The 10,202-nt window shown below is 50.2% G+C and overlaps 1 protein-coding gene and 1 long non-coding RNA gene across 10 annotated transcripts in view; one reads left to right on the forward strand and one right to left on the reverse strand.

Annotated features, from left to right (window-relative positions):
- The window catches only part of LOC105859950 (F-actin-monooxygenase MICAL2), a 154,822-nt gene extending 148,448 nt beyond the window's left edge, over positions 1-6,374 (reverse strand). For all 9 annotated transcript variants that reach the window (XR_002223646.2, XM_076002169.1, XM_076002173.1 and 6 more), the window contains exon 1: positions 6,230-6,374. The gene's annotated coding sequence lies outside the window, so the exon portion shown is untranslated. The remainder of the gene's footprint in view (positions 1-6,229) is intronic.
- LOC105882968 (uncharacterized) lies at positions 5,781-8,183 on the forward strand. The gene is made up of 2 exons (XR_012918961.1): positions 5,781-5,886; positions 7,512-8,183. It is a non-coding gene; the product is annotated as an uncharacterized LOC105882968 (long non-coding RNA).
- Positions 8,184-10,202: the final 2,019 nt, after the last annotated feature.

Consider the following 10,202-nt stretch of genomic DNA (forward strand, 5'->3'; position numbering starts at 1 on the left):
CAAATAATGAACACATTAAAAATCCCACCCTAAAAATACCAGCACTATCCACATACACACAGCTCCCTGCCAGACACCACTGAGTTGGGACAGTGTTTCCTGTGATGAACTGTAGCAAGGTCTAGATGCATGTGCATATATAATATAATCACATTTAAGAAACTGTACATACCTGGTCATCACAAAAGGCATGTCTCATTCATTCGAGACATAGAGATGGACACTCCTCATCAGCTGTCAGAGAGGGGAAGCATCTCAAAACCAGACGCCGTGCTTAACCCAATCTGCAGTGAAGGTTTGTTTGTGAACGAAGTCCCGCACTGCCTACCAGCTCTGAATTTCTGAGGCCACGTGATCAAAGCTTTAGAAAAGAAGAGCCTTATCAGCCCAGACCAGCCATGTTTCTACCTTTGGGGAAGGTGTAGGGAGGGAAACAGAAGCTAAGGGAGGGAGGCGTCAGGGCACCCCAAAGTGAGGTGAGCCGGTGTTTGGTCATCAGGCACTTTCCTGAGAAGAGGAGACAGGCCTGCAGCTTTGTCCTGCCTGCCTGTCTTAACACTGTGTCATTTTGTCTTGCTCGGTAGCTCAACCTCCTTGAATAAAAAAAAAACAAAAAACCAAAATTGAGAGCCTAACATAAGAAAATTTTCACTCTGAAGATAGCAAGGGAAGAGGTAGAATAGAAAAGAGGGTATGGTTACATGGGCTTCACATCTTCCCATCTACTAAGCCCTAGTCAGGGCTTCTTTATTTTCTAACTTTCAGAAAGTCCAGGTATGTTCAGGATGAAAATAACAATCCAAGCAAATATCAAAATCTCAGTAGCTCTGTGGCTTTATCTATATATATAACTGTACCAAATACGTGTGAAATTTTGTCTACTACTCCAAATTGGTTGAAGAGAGTCTTCTTTCTTAAGAGGAGAAAAATAAATATTTAAATTTTCCATTATAAAAATAAAATATTTTTACTATAAAAATTTTGGAAAATATACTAAAAAGTAAAAGATAAACGAAAAAAAGCAACTCTAGCACTGCCATCCAGAGAGAAAGACTTAAAATTTTGTTGTTTCCTTGTAGTGGAAAAGGCTGTGTTAAAAAGAGTGGCAATTTAAAAAACAAAATCAAACAAGAAATAATTCACCTCTTCCTAATTCCCATACCTCTAACTGTATTTGATTGCACTGGATACAACCTCCAATACAGTGTTAAACAGAAGTGAAGACAGTGGTCACCTGTGTCTTTTCCCTGATTTGCATAGAATGCATTCAGTGTTTCTCTGTTAAATTAAATGCTGGCTTCTGGACATTGTCTTCCTGAAAACTTATCCATTTATTAAATGTCATACATATCAGAAATGGGTTCTGGATTTTGTTGAAGGTCTTTTGCTATCCATGGAGATGATCACAAGATTTTTCTTCTGATTTCAATTAAAATGATAGATTATATTCTTTTAAAAGACAACAAAACAATCAAACTCTGCGTTTTGAGGGCTATTTGCAAGGAAGGAAGGGCCTTTACTGGGTGGGCAAAAAGACATCTACCAAAGTGCCCAGAGCCCTCACGGAGATCTGGCCGGGGAACCAGATATGAAGTTCATTGTCAACTTCAGGTATGAAGTTCATTGTCAAGAGAAGCAGGCTTGCATCTTTCTCTTTCCTCCTGAACCTCTGGTTTCCTGTATTAGGCTGCCCACACAGGTGCCGGTGGTGATACTATCTCTACAGAGCAAATTCAGACGATTACAGGTCAGGAACAGTCGGGCTCTGCCATGACCCTCCCCAGCTGCAGAGGAACAGCGGTTTGAGAAAGCCCTCACCACTGGCGCAGGGTGAGGCAGGTGAGGGCAGGCTCTCGAAGGCCCAAGGGAAGAAGCACTGCCCAGAAAGAGAAGGAAGAAAAAGCGTGCGGCGTCTTCACCAAGCCCAGCGCCAAGTGTCTCAGTGATAACGTGGTCATTACTGTGGCGGAATTCAAGCCTGGACAGAAACGACCTCAGTCCCTGTCAGCTGCACATGTGATCTGCGGAGGCCAGTTGCTGATCAGGGCACAAACGCAGCTGTCTGGGCTCCCCACCGCGAACTAGCACGGCCAGGGCAAGCGCAGCAAATAGTTCTCCCATTATTTCAGGATGTTTACAGACTGACGCTTGCTGAGGAAACGTCCGCACGCGAGTAAGTCATCTTTTTTTTAAAACCGCTTATCTAAGTCACTCAAACCCACAATAGCGTTCATTCATTCAAAACACATTTCCTGAGTGGCTACGACACAACTGGACAGATGCTCGCTGAGCCTGTGCTACGTCCCGGGCTCGGTGCCCGAGCTGCGGATCCAGCTCAGCACAGAAGCGGGCACCGGTGTCAGGGGGCTCGATATCCAGTGCAGAACATGGGCAGGCAGAAGGGAGGGAAATTGCTGATTAAAGGGAGGGGGCTTCTCCAGATTAAAGCAGGCATAAAAGGACTAACAACGTAATGCTGCACAGAGATTGGATCCCAATTCCAACCAACCAACTATAAAGGTCATTTCCAAGATGATCAAGGACATATGAATACAGATAGGCAATGCCAGAGTTACTGTTGATTGTTACATGCAATAATGGAAGTGAGGTTATGCAAGAAAATGTCCTTTTAAAAAGGGATGTATACTGGATTATTACAGGTGCAAGAAGACATGGCATTATGTTTTAATATGCTTTATTAAATGCATATGCTTTGATATGCTTTAAAATATTTATTTTAAAGCATATTATTTTAAAGCTCTTACTGTGCCCAATTTATAAATTGAACTTTATCATATGTCCTGTATGTATAGGAAAAAACACAGTATATATAAGGTTCAGTACTAGATGAGGTTTCAGGTATCCAATGGGGGTCTTAGAACGTACCTCCCTGAAATAAGGGGGGACTACTATACTTACTACTCCCCACCTTATATTGTAATTATTTGCGAGATATGCTTTAAAATATTTCAGAAAGAACAGAGGCAGAGAGTGGGGAAGAAAGAGAGAGAGAGGTGAAACCAGCCTGGCATAATCTTGACAACTGTGGAAGCTGGGTAATGAGTGTATGGGGCCTATTACACTGCTCTATTTTTGTGTGTTTGAAAATGTTCATAGTATTTTTTATTAGAGGTCTGCAATACATCATGGTAGATACCCTAATGGAGACCTGTATAAAAGGTTAAGAAAGGGAACACAGAGCAAAGAGCAAGGAGGATTTGTGAGAACCAGAAAATAAATCTGCCAAGTTTATGAGCATTCTAAATGCCATTTCACAGTGGGGTGAGAAGACATGTTCGCAAATAATTACAATATACGGTGGGGAGTAGTAAGTATAGTAGTCCCCCCTTATTTCAGGGAGGTACGTTCTAAGACCCCCATTGGATGCCTGAAACCTCATCTAGTACTGAACCTTATATATACTGTGTTTTTTCCTATATATACAGGACATATGATAAAGTTCAATTTATAAATTGGGCACAGTAAGAGCTTAACAACACTGTTAATAAAATAGAACAATGACAACAATGTACTGTAATAAAATTATGTGAATGTGGTCTCTCTCTCTCAAATTGTTGCAGTATTTTCAGACCATGGTTGATTGTCACTGAAACCGTGAATAGGGGGACCATGGGGCACTGTAGCGTACAGCAGAGGAGGTGTACATGCCATGCCTCCGAGGACAGCTGCAGGCTTTCCTGCTTCCTGTAGCATTGAGTTCACCACACACAGACCTCACTCATATGGACAGAGGCCAGGATCCTAGCTTGGTCACTCACTAGCTGTGTGCTGGGGGACTCAGTTTCCTCTGAGTCTCATTGTCCTCATCTGTAAAATGGGGACAACTCCACCTACTTCTTCCGAAGGCTAATGATATAAATATGAAAAGCCTTGGCATAGTGAACAGTATTCTCCTGCCTGGCTCTTTGAAAAACAGAATGATTAGCCCTCAGAGGGCATCTAAGATTAGCAGTGTTCAACTCAAATCTTCTTGTATCCACACCATATCCCATCCCCCTAGAGCCAAGGCTCTCCACCAAGAAGGCAGCACCTCCACTCTTCAGCAGTGAGGAGCAAAGGGGGCAGGCCCATGGCGAGGAGGCAAATCCAGGCGAGGGTGTGAACGCAGGCGGAGAGAATAGAGACACACCCCAATCACAGGCAGAGAAGTAATCGGGGATTATCTGGCTGCTCCTTGAAGCTCCTGGGAATGGGCCTCCAATGGCCACAGCCACGGTCCTTAAGCTGATTTATTTATACTAAAGTGTAATTGATCGGTATTAGGCTAATCATGATTTTCTTTTGGAAGTGGGTTTGAGCAGAAAAGCCAGAGCCCTGGACCTAAAGAAGGAAGGGGGCAGGGATAAAAGTGATGTCATATTTTTATGAGTATGTTCAAACTGTGGATTTTAATTACCCCACAACCATACCCCAATACCTGCCCCCTCCAAGAAAACCCCACAAAACTAGAATCAGTCCTAAGGTAGAGGTTATTTCAGCTAACACTGTCCTTCTAGACTATTCCAGAAGCCAACTCTCAGAGGTGAGGCCCAGCCATGGTGGAAGCAGGCTTCCCCCCAGAATAGCACCCAAACACCAGCAGCGGATCCCTCCCCATCACAACATGGCCAGCACTATCCACCACCCTTGACTGGAGGACGGAATGGGCAAGGGACTTGGAGGTTAAACAGCCTGGGCTAACCTCGGGCAGTTCAACTGTTTTGCCAAAGAAGCATCCCCTGAAATCTGGATGGACAGAATCTTCCAGAGGCCAGGAGGCTCCTGTCAGCACACAGTGGTGCCATGACCCTGTGCACTGCACAGCGCTTCCCACAGCCACACTCAGCAGGAAGAGCTCGGGACTGCGCACCGACAGAGCCAGGACCGGCTCAGACACTTTCTGTGTGACCTTGGGCACTTACCCTACCTGAGCCTCTTTCCCCATCTCTAAACAGGGGAGGGCAAAACTCTCAGAGTTTTTGGAGAGTCACCAGGAAACTGGCTGCAGAAGTGCCTCAGGACAGGACCTGTTGCCCAGTAGGCACCTAATAAATCGACAGATTCTCTCTGCCTGAAGAAGGTGGGTTCTTCCTGCAACGAGAGTCTCCAGGACATTGGACCAGGCTGCCTGAGACACTGGAGGATCACTTGCTGGGTCCACTGCCCCTGGGGAGGGGGCGCAGGTGCCAGGGAGCCCAGGCATGCAAAGGTCCCAGGGTCAACATGCCGCTGGCTCCCCCCCCCCCACGGGACCTGCCCACACGGGGGCTTCTTCCGTCACCATCACCACAATCACTGAAGACTGTAGTGAGCAGGCGAGACTGACAGCAGGAGGACCCGCACACACCGCTGCAGGACAGGCGGGGCCCTGCGCTTCCAAATAAAAGCTCTTTCCGCTTTAAGAGCCCAGGCCTCAGAATAAACAATGAGGAAGGAGACACGCGTTTGCTCCGGTTTCAACACCACTCTTCCCATCCAGTAAAGGCCGATCCCAGCTCTGCCGGTGAGGCTGGCCTTGAATAAAGTCAACCCCACCTGCTCTGGCCTGGCAGTGGTGGCAGAGGCTGCGGGTAACACCCACCTCTCGTCGGGGCCGGCCAGGCAACGACAGGGTGGGCGCCGGGGACGCAGAGGGGACAGCGTCGCAGCCCCTCGGACCACCGCCACGGCCCGCCCCGGCCCCAGACTCGAGCCCAGCCTGCAGCCCGCCAGGCCACTGACATTTGGCCCAACTTAACTTCCTGTTATTAAGGAGGGAGGGGAACAAGGGAGGGGGGAAAGGGCGCCCAGTGAGCAGCGGAGAAAGGACGCGAAAGGCGCGCAGCCCGAATCCTGGGAAGCTAAGTTTGGGGATGGTCGTCTGCCCGGTGACAGGCGGCACTGCTGGTGCGTCACTCCCACTCCGTGTTGACATTTAGGATTTTCTAGGCGTGGAACTGCAGGGTTTGGGTGTTGGGGAGGAGTGAAGGGGTAGTTTGGGGTGCCAGTGGGACGCTTTTATTACGTTCTAATTGATTCAGAGACTGGCCAGGGCCGCCCGGGGCTCTCCAGCAGCGCCACCTGCTCCCTGCGCGCCCCGCGGGGTGGCTTTGAAGCCCGGGATGCTGCGGCCGCACCTGACCCTCCCCGGCGCCGGACAGGGCGCAGAGTCCAGCCGGGGCCGCACGGTCTCCACCCGCGTCTGCTCGCCCGCCGCCCTCCCCAGAGCCCCGCGCCGCCCCCGCCTTACCGAAAGTCGCGTGGGCTGCCGTGCCGAGATCAGTGCCAGCCTCTGCCCTGGCCACGGGCGCAGCGGTCGGGCCCCGCGGGCAGCCTGCGGAGCCGGGAGCGAGCGCGGCTGCCCAGCGCAGGCTAAGCCGGCCGAGCGCCTGCGGTTCTGCTCGGCGCGGTGGACCGGGCTGGGGAACGCCCCCGTCGGAGGCGCGGCCAATGACAGCGCAGCGTGGAGCCCGCCCCGCCCCGCTGGGGCCGGCTGTCACTGCCACTGCCGGCGCACGTGGGCTGTAGCCCGGCCCAGGGCGCGGTGGGCGCCCAGGCGCTCCCACCCGGACCAGCGCAGGTCGGAGACCAGCGGAGGGCCATGTGAGCGGGACGTAGTGGCGCTGCGCGGTGAAAACCCTGGTGCGGGTATGCTGGTGTCAAGGGAGACGCAAGGGCTGGGCCTCAACCTCCTTGGCCTAGGCAGCTGGAAAGCAAGCCCCAGCGTCCCCTTTTAGACACGGTGAGCAGCAGGCACTTCCAGTACCGACTGTGTGCGCACTATGGACCGCCCTCCTAGCTTGGCTCCTTGGCTACCCTGAGCTTCAGTGAACCTCCCTGCCAGCAGATAGGATCTTTCCCTCACGCGCACTGGCCTTGCTTAGGATAAAGCTGGTATGGAGAGGGCGGTGGTGCAGACCACCTGTGTTCCTTTGGTCAAATCACTCTCTTCTCTTGCCTGTCGCATGGCTACCTTAATCTCTGCTCTGCCCACCTTTCGGGTTGCCCATAGCCCGCTAGTCACGAGAGAGCACTACTCACAGATAACACAGTGAATGGTGGGGGCCTAGCAAGGGATATGAAGCACTTGTCAACTATTATAAATAACCGTAAAACACCGCTCTGGTAGCAGTGATCACGAAACAGGGATCCCCGTGGGCAGGAGCCACGTCTGACTCACCTTTGGAACCGAGAGCCCATCACCAGGCTTGGCCCGATGTAAGCATCCAAAAATGTTCTCAGAACTGAGCTGAGCCAGGAGGAGGGAAGCAGGCAGGCTTGGGCAGTGAGAAACACTACCGTGGCTCCAGGCTGCTGGAATCCCACCAGCACCAGACCACCCTCTGCAGAGACCACATGCCTTTGCCAGGCAAGTGCAGACAGAACAGTTTGCCCCCTCAAGCCTGGAGTTTTGTTTTTTTTTTCTCTACTCCTTACCTTGTGATACTACTCTTGGCCTTTTGAGTTTTTCCAGGGCTTGTCCTACCTGGAAGCTCTCTTGGCATCCTCAGAAGTCAATCATCTTCCTGCAGATGAACTTTCCAGCAAAGTCTGTCCATGCTCCATTTTCAAGACTTGGTCAGCATAGCAAGTGTTGCCCTCTCAGAGGGCAGCTGTCCACGGTGATGGAGCTCTGCCTGTGATGCCGGCTGATGGAGTGCCCTCCACACGTTCTCTCGTTTTGTTACCATCCCCTTTTAAAGATGTGGACACCGAGATCAGTGAGGTAGAGCGACTTGTCAAGGTCACATGGTTAGCAAGTATCAGAGTCTGGACTTCAACCCAGATCTATCTGATTCCAGAATCTGCATGCCCAACCTCTATGTGCTGGGGCCTCTACAGCCCTGCCCATGCCCCTGGAGCACTGAACAGGTCAAGTCTATTCCTGAAAGAACTGCTCTGGGCCTGACACCTTCCCAGTTCATCCAAACATTCTGCCGAACTCAGGCTTGGACACTATAAGGAAGAGGAGACCCCACTGGCCTAGCCCGGCCTTATTTGTGGAATAATATAGGAAATCCAAGATAGTGAGGAACTTCCAGAAACAGCATTACCTCTGCCCCTAGCTTGACCGCACTGGATATACAGCCTCCTTGCTATTGGCCCGGGCCTGTGACGCCCATGTCGAAGATGGAGATGGAGACAGAGTCCTTCATTGATTTAGCAAACCCTACTGTGAACTAGTAATAAATATGGTTTCCTGCACTCATGTAACTTACGATGCAGCAGATGAATAATCAGAAGTATGCAATGCTATGGGAGCTGTAGTCTTTATTACTTTTATGTTTTTTCTTTTGCAATTTCTATCAGCTTACCTATAGCACAGTGTTCTCCCTTCAGATTAAAACAAATTCATCAATATTTCGGGCCCAATACTGTGGGCCAACCAAGTTTAACAGACAGCATTTCTCAGTACAGAAGTTTTAGTGGCTCAAAAATTAGAACTTACCAATGCATCCCTCAGAACTTCTGCCTCTTTCTCCTCCCAACTCCCCCAACCTTTTTAACTCAGAGGGCTGAGATAAGAAAGATCTTTGCTGGGTGGGTCCAAAGGCTGGGACATGAGCTTTTCCTTGGATGCAGGGAAGCTGAGAACCGAGGGGGCTAACTGCATGAAGGGAAGCGAGCCTGGGATGCCTTGAGCTGGGGCCAGAGCTTCTCAGCACCTCACACAAGCCTCCCTTACAGACCATCTCCGTGGAGGGAGGAAAGGAATGGGTTCAGAATGTCACAACCCCCTTTCTCTGGACAAAGCAGTCACCATGGGATGTCCTGCTAGACCATGACTGTGTCTCGGAGCTTATACAACTCAGCTCTTCAAAGACAAGATCCTGATGCAATGTTAGGGTGAAACTTAGAGAAAATATTTACCTAGTCCCTTACTTAGCAGATTAACAAAAGAAGAAGAAATTGAATAAGTGGAGGCCCAGAGAGCGCAAAGTGCTTGTGAGGTCACAGAGTGAGTGATGGGGTTCCGGTCTGCAGGGCCCCTTTCTGGCTCTTAGCATGCCAGGCAAACTCCACCTGCTTACGCAGCAGCTCAGTAGCCTATATTTAATAACCATCTCTTCCCGGGCCACTTTTCCAGGATGCTGCTTGCGGAGGTTGTCTGGGAGATGCAGATGGCCACTTAGCATCAGAGGGAGGAAGAGAAGGAAGGCCCAGATTCATCCCTAAAAATATCTCCATCTCAGACGGAAGCAGTGGCCTCCGCAGCACCACGCGCCTCCCCCTGAAGGAACTCCAGCTGGCGCCTGCCGCGTCCTCAGCCGTCGAGAGGGCTTGGGGGCGGCAGGCCTGGCTTCCTTTTATTTCCAGCCTAGCTATATGCTTGAAGCAAGGTCAGAGTTGAACTACGAGGATTCCCCATGGGGAGGTTTTCCATGGTGAAGCCAGGGTGCCTCTCAAGGTGTCCGGATGTCAGGGAAGAGCATTGCAGTGAGTTCTCGGCCTCTTCCTGACTTCAGTTGTTCCAGGGAGTCTGGTTCTCACCGGCTTTCTCTCCAAGAGGCCAACAAAGGGGTTTGGGCTTTCCGGAAGGTGGAAGGCTGGTATCTAGACAGAGTCCTATGACCTTGTTCAATGATGACAGGAGGCTGGTTGGCCCCAGGCCACTTGGGGAGCTGTCCCTGGAGAAGGACTTTCTAAACACGAAGTGGAAACATTTGTATCTCTGGAAGACAGACCTAGTAGTGTGTGAGAAGCAAGGTCCCGGGGCCTTGTTCTAGTCCCTTATCATCTCAATAGGCCTCAGAATGCACCCTTTGTTCACGGATAAGACATAAACATTCTCGAGGTCGCTAGAAACTCATCAGGCCTACCACACTTTCCGTGGCTTCTCCAGAGGCTGTCTGGGGGAGAAATGGCACCCATTTGGGACTTGCCAAAGTCAGCAATGCCCTCAGAGGCACCTCAGCACTTGGGAATATGTGCATGTTGCCAGTAATGGTGAGAAAGTGGGTGCTAAAGAGCTGAAAGCTGCAGCTACAGGCAGGAGGTGACATCGCAGCCAGCAGTGCCACCCAGAGCAAACAGAGACAGAGTGCAGAATGGGTGTGCAGAGGAGAGGGGAGACACATAGGCCACATATGTAGCCCAGCCCTGGCCCCAGATAGACTGCAGAGATATAAAGAGATAGATAGATACACACACACACATATATATATATATATTTTTTTTTTTCAAAGACAATTGCAAAATCCAAGGGTGTAATTCTGGTCCCT

The sequence above is a fragment of the Microcebus murinus genome, chromosome 4, assembly GCF_040939455.1.
Source record: "Microcebus murinus isolate Inina chromosome 4, M.murinus_Inina_mat1.0, whole genome shotgun sequence".
In the NCBI taxonomy this organism is placed as follows: domain Eukaryota; kingdom Metazoa; phylum Chordata; class Mammalia; order Primates; family Cheirogaleidae; genus Microcebus; species Microcebus murinus.